Genomic DNA, 12,334 nt, shown 5'->3' with positions numbered 1-12,334 from the left:
GTTACAGAATGTGTTTACGTGCCAGCGAACTCTTTTTTCTTTTATTACTTTCAATTTTCATTTTGCTGTTTTATTAAATTTTTTACTCTGTATTTTAAAATGTCCAATATACATCATATTTTAAAAGGAAGATTTTTTGCATTGGCTAGGTATTAGTTAAAAGGAAAAAATCTGAGAAAGTAAAATTATTTTCTTAGAGGTACCAACCTTTGATGAAACATGATTATTCAGGCATTGTAATATTAAAAAAAAAAAACTTATTTTTTCCTTTAGATTGAAATAGCAATGATTTCAAAATATTCACCAGATTAGTAAAAAATCTATGACGAATGGAAAATGTGGCCTTTGCACAAATATTTTCAAAAACTTTCAACTTATTGTTTCCTTTTTTAATTTGAAAAGCAATGCAAAATATTTATCTAAGATATAATATATCGATAATAAGCAAAAAAATGTTTAGTTCGTTTTCGGAAACATTTTTAAAAATTTGCTTTGATGAAACTTTAATGAAAAGTATTTTAATGAAAAGACTATTAATAAATTAATTTAACTTGGTATTATTAAAAATGAAAGTAAAAATAAGCATGAATTTCAACGATAGCTGTTTTTAACCGAATACAAAATTCAAACTGCTCTTTTGTGTCCATTACCAATAGAGGGCAGCAGCAAATGTATAAGAATCTACTCTTCTGAGACATTTTACTTTCCATTTAATTTCTTAACTTCCTAAAAAAGAGATATAAATAAGTTGTGAAATTTCCGTTTTCTGTGACATACCTTTCATTGTTAATATAGTTTTCAAAATTAATTATAAAATGATAGTGTGTTTTTCTGTATCTTATTGAGATTACAATCTTTGCGATTTATAAATTGAAAATAAAAAATCATACGTAAAATATATACATACAGCATATGTAATTAAAAATATAAATACTTGTATCAGTACTTTTTAAGTGAATATGGCAAAAGCATGATTGTTAAATTAATTATTTTGAAATTTTTAGTATCACAAATAAGCTTTCTATTACTTGTCGCTCAAAAACAATCAATTCCAATAAGTGCATATTATAAAAATATTCTTATGAAAATATTGAACAGAAAACCTTCTCAGATGCGTATATATTTAAAAAATAGGTAATAAATTAAAGTCCATGCTTTATACAATATCTGGTGTTGAGGGGATTGATCATGTTATTGTAATGATTATACTTAAAAAATTTTATTCACTATTTTGGAAACTTACATTTTTTGAACTTAGCATTAAAATTTTTTTCAGTTCTCAATCTGATTGGTCCTTATAGATTAAAAAAATGTTTTCAAAGCAGTTCTCCGCTCTGAAGAACAATTATTTATGCAGACTATGGCCAACCAGACAACATATACTAAAAATCAAATTTTTTTTTCAGTTTTGCTTAAATATTTATAATATTTGTTTCAAATCTGACTAAACATGAATTAAAATAGCGAGTTATCATCGCTTATTCTATTTCAAACTTTTTATAAATCATCAAGTTTTTTTTTCAAGAACAATAAATTGAAAAAAAAAACATGGTTTTGTTTTTTTAATAATAAATAATTATTCAACACAGAATAAAAGACAAAAATACGATTGTTTAAAAAAAATATGATTTGAAGTACTTAAAAAGAAAAGATGTCTTTGTCAGTAGAAGTTATCTTCTGTATCAAGACAAATTTGGACTACAAAAAAAGAAAATAAAAAAAAAAGAAATAAAAAAATTATAAGTAAAAAAGTTACGTGAAAATGGTTTCCACTTTCCAAGTTTCCTCTTCAAACAAAATGAATTTTAAGAATGTGGTTTTACACTTTTAATTATATATAATAAAATCAAGAGTGTGTAAATAGCAAAAATCCGATTGTTCAAAAAAATAAATAATAAATAATAATAAAAAGAAAAAAAATACTGTTCAAAAAGAAAGTTAGTTTTGTTTTCGTTACTTGATAATGGGCAACTCTTCAAATTTAGTACACCAACACAAAATAAATAAAAGTAAAAGTAAAAATATCTAATGAAAGGTTTGCTTATTTCAGATTACTATATTTTAGATCACATAGTCATGACAAAAATTAATTATCAAAGAAAAGAAAAAAGAAATCAAAACGAAAATAGATGGAACGAAAAGAAACAAAATAATTTAACGTAATAAATACATAATAGGTTATCGTAAATGCGACTATCTGATATTGCATATGAGAGATGTTTCTTGCTGGCATGAGATGAGAAACATACAGCGTAGCCATCTTCTTTAAAGCAATCAACAAGGCACAGATTGCAAAAGCAAGTATTAAAAATTTCCAGCTGCTGAAAAGTTCAATGGTTTACTGGTTATAGTTAAAACAAGTTATGGAAAATTATTAAATAATTAGTCGGCTTAAGAAACAAACTAGCAACAAAAAGCCATCTCCGTTGTTTAGACTTTTAAACATGAGAAAAAGTTTTATTAATATCAAATAGATATTTTTGCTTTCATAGATATTTGATAGTTCAGATTAGTATGCCCATGTATTGAACACAGTTCTAAGAAAGGCAACTATAGTTGAAAAATAAATTAATGAAATCTTTATTCGAATTAATTGGGAAAACTGCATTCTTTAGCATAATGGACATTGATAATAAATTATTGAAAATGAAAATATGTTTTACGTGCTGTACAAGAACGATAACACGAAAAAAACTTGAAAGCTTATTATTATTTCCCTCATCAATACTTTAAACTAATCTCTAGTATGTAATTATTCTTACTAAAATATAACGTACAAAAATTACGAGCATTGATGTTTTTTGTATTAAACGAAAACTGGTTGATAACGTACTAGGTAGTTTTAGGTACTTAAATTTTTTAGACTTATTTACTTATTCGAAATTTTGCAAGGGAAAACACGTATTTTTATGTAAATTATATTTTAAATCTTAAATAAATACTATTTTTCAGGAAGTGATTGCAATTCAAATTAAATAGACAAAATGAAGTAAAAATAAATAAAAAAAATTTGGTAGAATTCCAACAAATGCAATTCTAAATCCACAGGCAGAAACAATTATTTTTAAAAACTTAAATCAGAAAATTGATGGGTGTTATTTGTGCATATATCCAGCTTTTGAATCATTTTTGAAAATCGTGGATTGACAGCATTTGTGATCCTTAAACTGAATCTCAAACAAAAGTATTTGTTAATCAGTCAAATGTTAACATTTTTAATATTTTATAAAATATAGAAATACAGTATTTTCAGTAGAAAGAGACTTAAAATTGTTTTAATTTTTACAGGACGTTACCTTTAGTGGTGCCATCTGCAAAACAGTCATGGAATAAATGTCTTATATGTCTCACATCATAGTGCTGCTATCTAGCACTATCATGATTTTCCTAAAATGTATATTTGCAGTTTTAATGAATTATAATTCACAATAAGGACATATGCGTTTATAATACTAAATTGCTTACTTTTTTGTTATATGACAAATACACAAATTCTAAGCTTTTATATGTCTTTTAGAGAGATAAAGCTGCAAATAAATTTGAAATTGTTCAACTTTGAAGAAGAAGAAGAATGTATTCAGATTGAATAGTTTAAGAAACGTTTTTCATTTTTTAACAAAATAGAAACCACATTTATGAAAGTCTGTTATGTAAATCTGCTGGCATTCTCAGTAAATAAATAAATAACGAGGTAACAATCTAGTGTTTTCGCACTAAGTTCTGTAACGTTTCTTTATTTGTAATCAGCAGAACACTAATAAAAACTATTAAAGTATTTTGTTTAGGTTTCCAATATTTCTTTATTCCTTTTTCATTACTTTTTTATTATCCAATATTTATTTATCACCCTTTCGGAATATGATCGCTATAATTATGTTCTTATTAGTAACACTGTTTCTAATAACAAATGCAATGCAATCTTCTGTTTCGACAGTTTTTGACTATTTTAATGCTCTAAAAAAGCTGCATACATAAAGAGTTGCAATGGGTTACATTTTATCGAAGACAAATGAAAATCTTTCATTTAAAATAAAAAAATATTTAAAATTAAATTTTTCTGATTTGAAAATTTTCTTTATTGGTAACTTTAAAAGAGAAATCAAAGTAATTCAATTTTATTATTTTTTATGAAATTGTATTCGAGAAGTTTTATTTTTCTCATTCGTTGTCAGTACGGAATGAAAAAACCCAGGTAGCAAAAAGATATGATCTAATATTAGAAAGATGCAATATAATACTGCCGTGCTAGAAAACGCTATACTATTGAATCCTATCTTCTAATATTAGAGCTAATATTATATAAAATTAAATAGTATTCGATCTAACATTCGAACTTTCAAAATTATCATCTATTTCACTAATTTTCGTCCAACGCCACATTTTTGCGAAAGGTTATCCCATATTATTAATAAATAAACATTTATTTATGAAAGAAAACGATAAATTAAATATTACTTAAAATATCATTTTCAGCCAATGCTATTTTATGGCAGATAATATTAGTGGTAGTTTGCGAATGATTAAACTCGAAAAACTTTTTCAACTGTTTATGTTGAGTTGTAACTCCTTCTGCTTGTTTACAAGACGACAAGATGGCGATCTTGTTTCCGCTCATGAGCTTTCGTTTCTACTATTTAAGGTATTTATAATTTAGTAGTTTTTTGTAAACTTTATAAATGTCAATGATAGTTACCTGATAAATTAGTATCGTAGGTAATGTTTTTTCCTTGAGTTAAAAATCAGCTAGAAAAGTAATTTAAAGCACGATGTGTTTGAGATTGTAGATGTTGTAGAAACATACAGCAGTGTACCTACTTAATAAACTTTACCGCTGAATAAGAATTAATTTATTGATCCTGTATTCAATAAGGTCAGTAAATATTTTATATTGTGATCATTATTGTTCACTCGTAGTTGTTGACTTCTTTGTTGAAACGTATTGTCTAGCTGTAAGTAATAAGCACTGTTTTTCTGCAAAAATGAAAAAGACAAAAGTAATGGTCTGTAAATAAATTAGCCGTGTTAAATAAGAAATATATATGTATAATCTGCTACTTTTAGCGCAGTTAAAACCATTATATTGTAAAATGTTTAAAGTTTAATACAAACAATATTGTTAGCATATTAAAATTTCATGCTATATTATATGCATGCATATTAAAATTTCAATCAATTAAGCATTTTTCTTTAATTATAGACTATGATTAAAAAATAAGCAATAATTTGGTCTATTCAACATGGTGAATGTAGAGCTTTAAATTATATTTGTCAAATAAATTCCTGTTAGAAATAATCTAATGCTGTAAAACTTTAGTTAAACTATAAGAAAAAAAATATTTGACAAATGTTGGGTATGCATACTGACTTTTAAAGAATGCTATGTCAAAATATTTGGGGAAAGGGGCGAACTATATTTTATATATTTACGACTTTGAATTATGTGAATTGTTAGAGAATTCTCTTTCTATATGATTTTTTCAACCATGAATTGATGATTTTGAATTCTCATAGTATCTTTTTACATTGATGTTCTTTTACGTTAATCAAATTTTAAATTATACAATGGAAGAAAATAAGCAATTGTTTATTTAACATTTTTCACCACTTTTTTAAATATAAATAATAAGTAATTTAATTGGTTCAAAATATGCTTGTAAAACAATGTTTGCTAAGTAATTCGATCCTGACAAAGTTTTTCTGCAACAATGAAAAAGATTAAAAATAGTTGTCTGTAAACAAATTAGCCAAGTTAAAACAATTAGAAAATTAATGATCTGCTATTTTTAGCTCAGTTCAAACCATTGCATTCTGGAATATTTAACATTCAATACAAACAATATTGTTACCGTAATAAAATTTCATGTCTAAAATATTGTAAAAAAAAAAGAATTAAAAATTTAATTTAAATTTCTTGGGGATATTTCAGTATCGTGATCTGTCCCGCCAACTGCAATCGCCAAATAGATTTTAAACTTGCAATTTAATAAAAAAAAATATGTATATGTTTGCCCGGAGTTATACCTTTCGAGTTTATCCTGTTCTGTAATGTTTCTTTTAGTTTAATAAATATTTATTAAATAATTATTACAATAATAATTAATTATTGTTTAATAAAGTTTTAATATGTCTGATAATTAATTATTGTTCAATAAAGTTTTTAAATAAATGTCTATTAGATATAATCTGAGATTTAAAATTTAACTAAACAATAAAAAATAAATATTATGCATAATGACTTTTAAAGAACGTTATGTAAACATATTTGGGGGAGGGGCAAAATATGATTAATACATATAGATATAATAATATTACAACTTTGAAATATGTGAATTGTTAAAGAATTCTCCTTCTACATGTTTTTTTCTACCATAAATTGATGATTTTGAATTTTCATAGTATCTTTTTACATTTATGTACTTATACGATTTTTAAAATAAGCATTTGTTTATTTAATATTTTTTGGCTCTCTTTCTGTTGATTTGCCACATAGCGAGTAGTTATTTTCTGTTCAAATAAAAGAAGTTGAAAGGTTTTGCAATTTGATTTTTTTTTTAAATATATGATAGTTTGCTTGGGAGTGCTTATCAGCTAAATTCTTTTTGTTGATCTCCTTCTCACAGTGTTATTTTTTGTGTGACACTGGAGAAATTTTTTTTACGCTGGTATCAATACTGGAATTAAACCATTTAATTTCGTTGTAAAGGATATTACAATTTCTGAAAAGCATTTTCAAATTAAATAAATAAAGTTTCAAATAAATATTCAATGTTAATAGTTTTAATTTTTTTTTCCATTGATAAATCTGATGTATTTTCTTTTTAAATTTTAGTATAACTTTTCATCTTCAAGGAAATCTACTATTAAGACACTACAAATGGAAATGGCACACTCTGATGGAATTTTAAGTTCGATTCTTACTGCGAATGATTTTAACAGTGATTATTCAGCAAGGACCACTTTAAATCTGCCATTTAAGTCATCATGTTGAAGAAAGATGCTGTCATATTGAAGTTTCGAGAAAGAGGGAAAATTGTGAAGTTCGTCCCTGTTTTTTTGTGGTGCATACGAAAACTGTTGCTGAATTTTTCATAAAAGCATTTAACGACCACTTGGAAATATATTTTCAAGCAAATATAGACTAACAATTGGAACTCAAACTGTATCAAACAGTTTAAAGTTATGAAAAGAAAATTATTTTATTTAATAACAATTAAGTATTTTTAATTTCTGTTTTACCACAAGGTTGTCAACGTTAATTTTGAACAATGAAGGTAATGTATTGCATTTACAATTGGATGAAATTTATATTACAGTGTGTTTTGTTTTTAAATAAAAGTATTATGCTGTGAAATAGTTATATTTATTATGGATTTCTTTTTCCTTAATTACTGTAACAGTTGAATATTTAAAATTTGTTTTTTCTTTAATCTTTTGGTATGATATCGGAAGCAATTTTTTTTTAAAGCTGATTTTAAAGTATTACTGAAACTCTTGAGGATTTTCATTATCAACATTGAGTTTATTATTTTAATTTTGGAAATTTTCTCATAATTATTTATTTGAAATTTGAGACAAGAATTTATGCTTTTTTATTTTTATCATGCTTAAAATCATATTATTGTAAAATAATTATAATCGTGAAAAGTTCTTTTGACTGAATAACATTTATATTATGATTAAAATTCCTAAAAGAATATTGCTTAAACTTTCATCTTAAAGGTCTTGTATATTCTTTGTAAAAACGTGTAGAATTGCATTTGCCATTCAAGACATTTGCCTATAATGTTATGTTTGTTTTTACTATGTTCATGAAGCATAAACTCTAATCAGCCAAATACAAACAATGAATTAGTTGATTTTAAAGAAAAATTTTGTGATAGCAAGGTTTTTAAAAAGTAACTGATGGCAGTCAAATTTGGATCAATACAAAAGTAACTTATAGTAAAAAAGTATGTTATGTTTTTTCGTCTCATTCTTGTATGCAATTAAATGTTTGTTAAAATTTAATTCTGATAAAATTCAATATTTACTAATTTTTTTTTGGTTTTGACATATAAATGTTATCTAAACTTTAAGTAAATAAAAGTACATAGTACCTTTAACTAATTATTGAATTGTTAAAAATTTCTGATGTCCCAATGTAAAATTATTTTTACATTACAAAAAATAATTGCAAATTTTTTAATTAAAATTCATAGAAGCTTTTTTTGTTTCCACTCTCTGATAATATTTCTACAGGTGCCTTTAGGTTTTGTTTCTAGTGTTTCGTAAGTAAAATTTCAGATTCTAAAAGGATAAAGTTACGTAAGTATTTCTCTGTTTAATTTCAGTGATAGAAGTGAAATAATTTATGCAAGTAAGTAATTTGAATATTTTTCAATTTTTTTCATTGTGTCAGTTATTACAAAAAATAACAATTTAAAAATTTGAGATATAATTTTATTTTAATATTTTTGGAAATGAATAACTTAGTTATATACTAGTAGAAAAAAAAGTTAAGGTAAATTTTCAACTCAATTCAAATGTAAATTTAACTTAGCAATTATGTAGTGTGGTTTTCTTAATTTACAATTTCAGAATATAAATAATGATTGATAATTGTAAAATTACAAATGGCTTAAATTACAAATTTTAATACATATATATATATATATTACAAACTAACAAATTCAATTGAGGTTTTGATAAAATAGTCTCATTCTTTTTTTAAATTGAGAGTGCATTTTAAATTTTAAGACTTGAAAATTATTAGTGATATAAAATTTGCTTTAAAACCCATTGTATGAAGGAAAAAAAAATATCAATAAAAGTTGCAATAAAATATTTCCTAATTAAGTTCGAAATATTCAAAAAAATCAGCTGAACATAAGATATACTTTGGAGTAAAGAGGAGAAAAATGGAAGGAAGCAGAATTTGCTAATATAACTTTATTTAGTATTTCTGTATTGCTATGTAAATAATGCATGGAATGACATAAAACTATTGTTTAGTGCATATGTTTTAGTGCTTCACAACAATACAGAAAATTAAGTAAAATTATATCGCCGAATTATTCTACTACCATCCATATCTTCCTCTTGCTTACTCCAAAAAAATAAAAAGCAAAGCAAATTAATATCAGAAAATACAAAATCTAATATTATATAGCATCAAAACTAATGCAAAATAATAATATGGCGAACGCTAGATAATATTAGTTTGCATAGAATCTAATGTTATATAAGGCTGAGCAAACAGCGACCTTTTGTATCTTTCTAATATTAGAAGTTGTGCAAGATAACGTTAGATTTTACCTATTTTCTGATGTTAGCTAATATTCGGTGCTACTTGGGAATCGTTCAAACGATGCAATTAAATTGTGCAAAAAATGTGTACTAAGACAATGTGAATTTTTAAAAATTTGATTTTTTTGCCTGAAATTACATCTTTCTGAATACAATTGAGAAATTATCATTTGAAAATAAAGTTTAATTCGAACTTTACTGATTTTAATTGATTTTAATATCACATAATAGATGTCGGATTTTTTTTCGAAATGAAGTTCTTAAAGAAACTGAATTGTACAATGAATGTCAACGGCCATACCATGATGAAAATACCGGTTCTCATCCGATCACCGAAGTCAAGCATCATCGGGCGCGGTCAGTACTTGGGAGGGTGACCACCTGGGAACACCGCGTGCCGTTGGCATACCTTTTTAATTTTATTTTTATTAATTGTTACACAATAACAAATTCAACAAATTGATTGTTCAACAAATCTTTTTTTTCCTATAGCAATATATTCGTTGACCTTTCTTGATCTTTTCTTTTGCTTCTTAAATATCTAGTACTCTGGACTTTTAAAGTAAATAATTTCTTTAACTGGATTAAAAAGTTATTAAAAATGAAATATAGTTTAATAAAAAAATATTCTATTGTTTCCATATACTGACAAAACTGCAATACAAATAAAAATTATAAGTTAAAACAATCCGATGAGCCCATATCATCGTAAGATTATGGAGATACATACATGTGATGTCAAAAAAGACTCTCTACTTCATATTACAGAAAATTAATTTTTTATCGGAATAAAAAGTGAATCTCAATAGTTAGTTACAATAACTATAAACCTATTCATGTCTTCGAAATGTTGAACAATTTATCAGATGTAACTTTTATGTTATGTGTCCATAAGTTTACGCATGCATATCATAAAAAAAGAGTTATATTTTTGAATTTTACTTTCGTTTTTTTCTTTATTTTATTCAATAGTTTACATATTGAGTTGCAATTTAAAAATAATATGAAAACCTATAATATGATACCTACCACTTTTTGTTTCCAGTAAAATAAGAGCAATTACTTTCTTTTACTATCATAAGTCAAATTTAATGTGTTACAAATTTTCTTTTATACAAAATGATTTATTTATTACATTCCACAATGCTCTAGTGCTCACTTACAAAGTGCAAAAGTAGGATTTCTTAAATTTTAATTTGAAAATATTAAGTAAAATGTATACATACTGGGATATCCTTTAGGAGTTTTTCCGTGCTGCCATCTTCCGATTCAATTTCGCCAAAACTAGAGAAAACATAGGAAGTGCATTAGGAGAAAGTAAGGAACCAGTGAAAGAATAAATTATGAAGGAAGAATGGCTCCTCGTGAGGGCAACTGCAATTCAGTAGCTGAGGTGACGGAGAAAAAATTAACTTTAAGACAAAATGAGAGATTTTAAAAACGTTGCTCCTTATGGTTACTTAGCAAGCACTGTTGAAATTGTAATAAATACATCATTCAGGATGAAAAAAAGAACTGCACCACATTAACTTTAGCATACAGTTGTCAAAGGAAAAATATTAATATATATATTTCTAGAAAAATTAGTAGGTATATATTTGTGCAACACTCCATCTTCAAATTTTGTTGTTATAATTTTTAATACATATTTTAAAAGGAATTTCAACATATCAGTTGATAAATAAAATTAGCGAAATAATAAAAGTTATGATGTAAAATATCATTTTTTATATGATATGCGGACGTAATCTTATGTTTTCATATCATAATAGTTACATCCGATAAATTTTTCAAACTTTCAAACTTTTATTTATAAATTATAAATTTTTATAGTTCAATATTACCTTGGAGAAACTTTTTAATTCTGATGAAATAATGACTTTAAAATTTTCAATAAAATGGAGAGTAAGCTGATTTTTCTAGCATCTTATGCATGTTGTCCCGTACTTTTTAGTATTTTTCTCACTGTGACATGGGGCATCGCATTGTTTGGAATCATGCCTGCTATTTGCATGGCGTTTTTATTAGTATATAGAAACTGTAAAATGTTTTTTTTTAAAACTATTTTAAGCTTTTTATAATTTTGAAACAAGTAAAAGAAATTTTTGGTTTTCCATCAAATTATTAACAAAAAATAGCAACTTTATTAATATACCATATTAAAATCATTTTGAATTTTATCTTTGATTTCCAATACTATAAATGTTGTCAATAAGTAATTGATTTGTCTTCCCAGCATTGCAAAATTCTAAAAACTAAACTGATTAAAATACAACGAAATCGAAGAAATTGACAATACATGCTTAATTAGCAATAAGAGTTGAAGATCTACAAAAATATTGTGATTGTTTAAGTACAATTTGATTGTTTAAGTACAATTTTAAGTACAATATAGAAATAACTTTGGTTGCAAAATTACAGAAAGAAAATTATATCTGTCGTGTTTTCAACTCGAAAGCAACTACTCTATATAAAATACATCACATATATCCATTTGTCTTTCATCTTTCGAAATGTACGAAAAATTTCGAATTATAAATTGATAAAATATGATTGATTCTTACCGTTTCAACATATATTATTTTAAATTAAAAAATGCAACCCATTGTTATGGCTTCTTAAATTTATGTGAGATAACATCATTCTGAATGATAAACACTCATTTATGAAGTTAAATAAATATAGTATACACTTTATCTGTCATCATTATTTCATCAAAAACAAAAGTTTACAATACAGAGACTTTATTCATTTAATTATTTTACAAATTTTTATTTCTTCATAACTTAAAAAGAACTTGTTTTTATTATATATTTACATAGTTTCTATATTAATTTAATTTCTTGCTTAAAATGGATGCTATAAATGTCATAGAATATTCTATTTGTATTTAATAATTCATTAATAAAATGATAGCACAATTTTTTTTTAGAATTTAACAATGCATTTTACGTTATTTTCATCTGGAAACAGTTTTAGTTCTGTGTTTTAAATTTAAGAAAACCACAGAACTGTAGATTTTATTTGTTTATATCTGATTAATAATATC

General features: G+C 24.9%; 1 long non-coding RNA gene and 1 other non-coding gene across 2 annotated transcripts; both read left to right on the top strand.

The window, feature by feature from the left end:
• Positions 1-4,560: 4,560 nt before the first annotated feature.
• On the top strand, positions 4,561-7,357 carry LOC147802937 (uncharacterized). The gene is made up of 2 exons (XR_015429806.1): positions 4,561-4,870; positions 6,830-7,357. It is a non-coding gene; the product is annotated as an uncharacterized LOC147802937 (long non-coding RNA).
• A 2,215-nt stretch (positions 7,358-9,572) lies between these two features.
• On the top strand, positions 9,573-9,691 carry LOC122270003 (5S ribosomal RNA). The gene has a single exon (XR_006225534.1). It is a non-coding gene; the product is annotated as a 5S ribosomal RNA (ribosomal RNA).
• The last annotated feature ends 2,643 nt before the right edge of the window (positions 9,692-12,334 follow it).

The sequence above is a fragment of the Parasteatoda tepidariorum genome, chromosome 10 (genome assembly GCF_982258835.1).
Source record: "Parasteatoda tepidariorum strain Cologne lab strain chromosome 10, Ptep-v5.0, whole genome shotgun sequence".
NCBI lineage: Eukaryota > Metazoa > Arthropoda > Arachnida > Araneae > Theridiidae > Parasteatoda > Parasteatoda tepidariorum.
The sequence above is the reverse complement of the archived record's forward strand: the minus strand, read 5'-3'. Positions and strand labels throughout refer to the sequence as shown.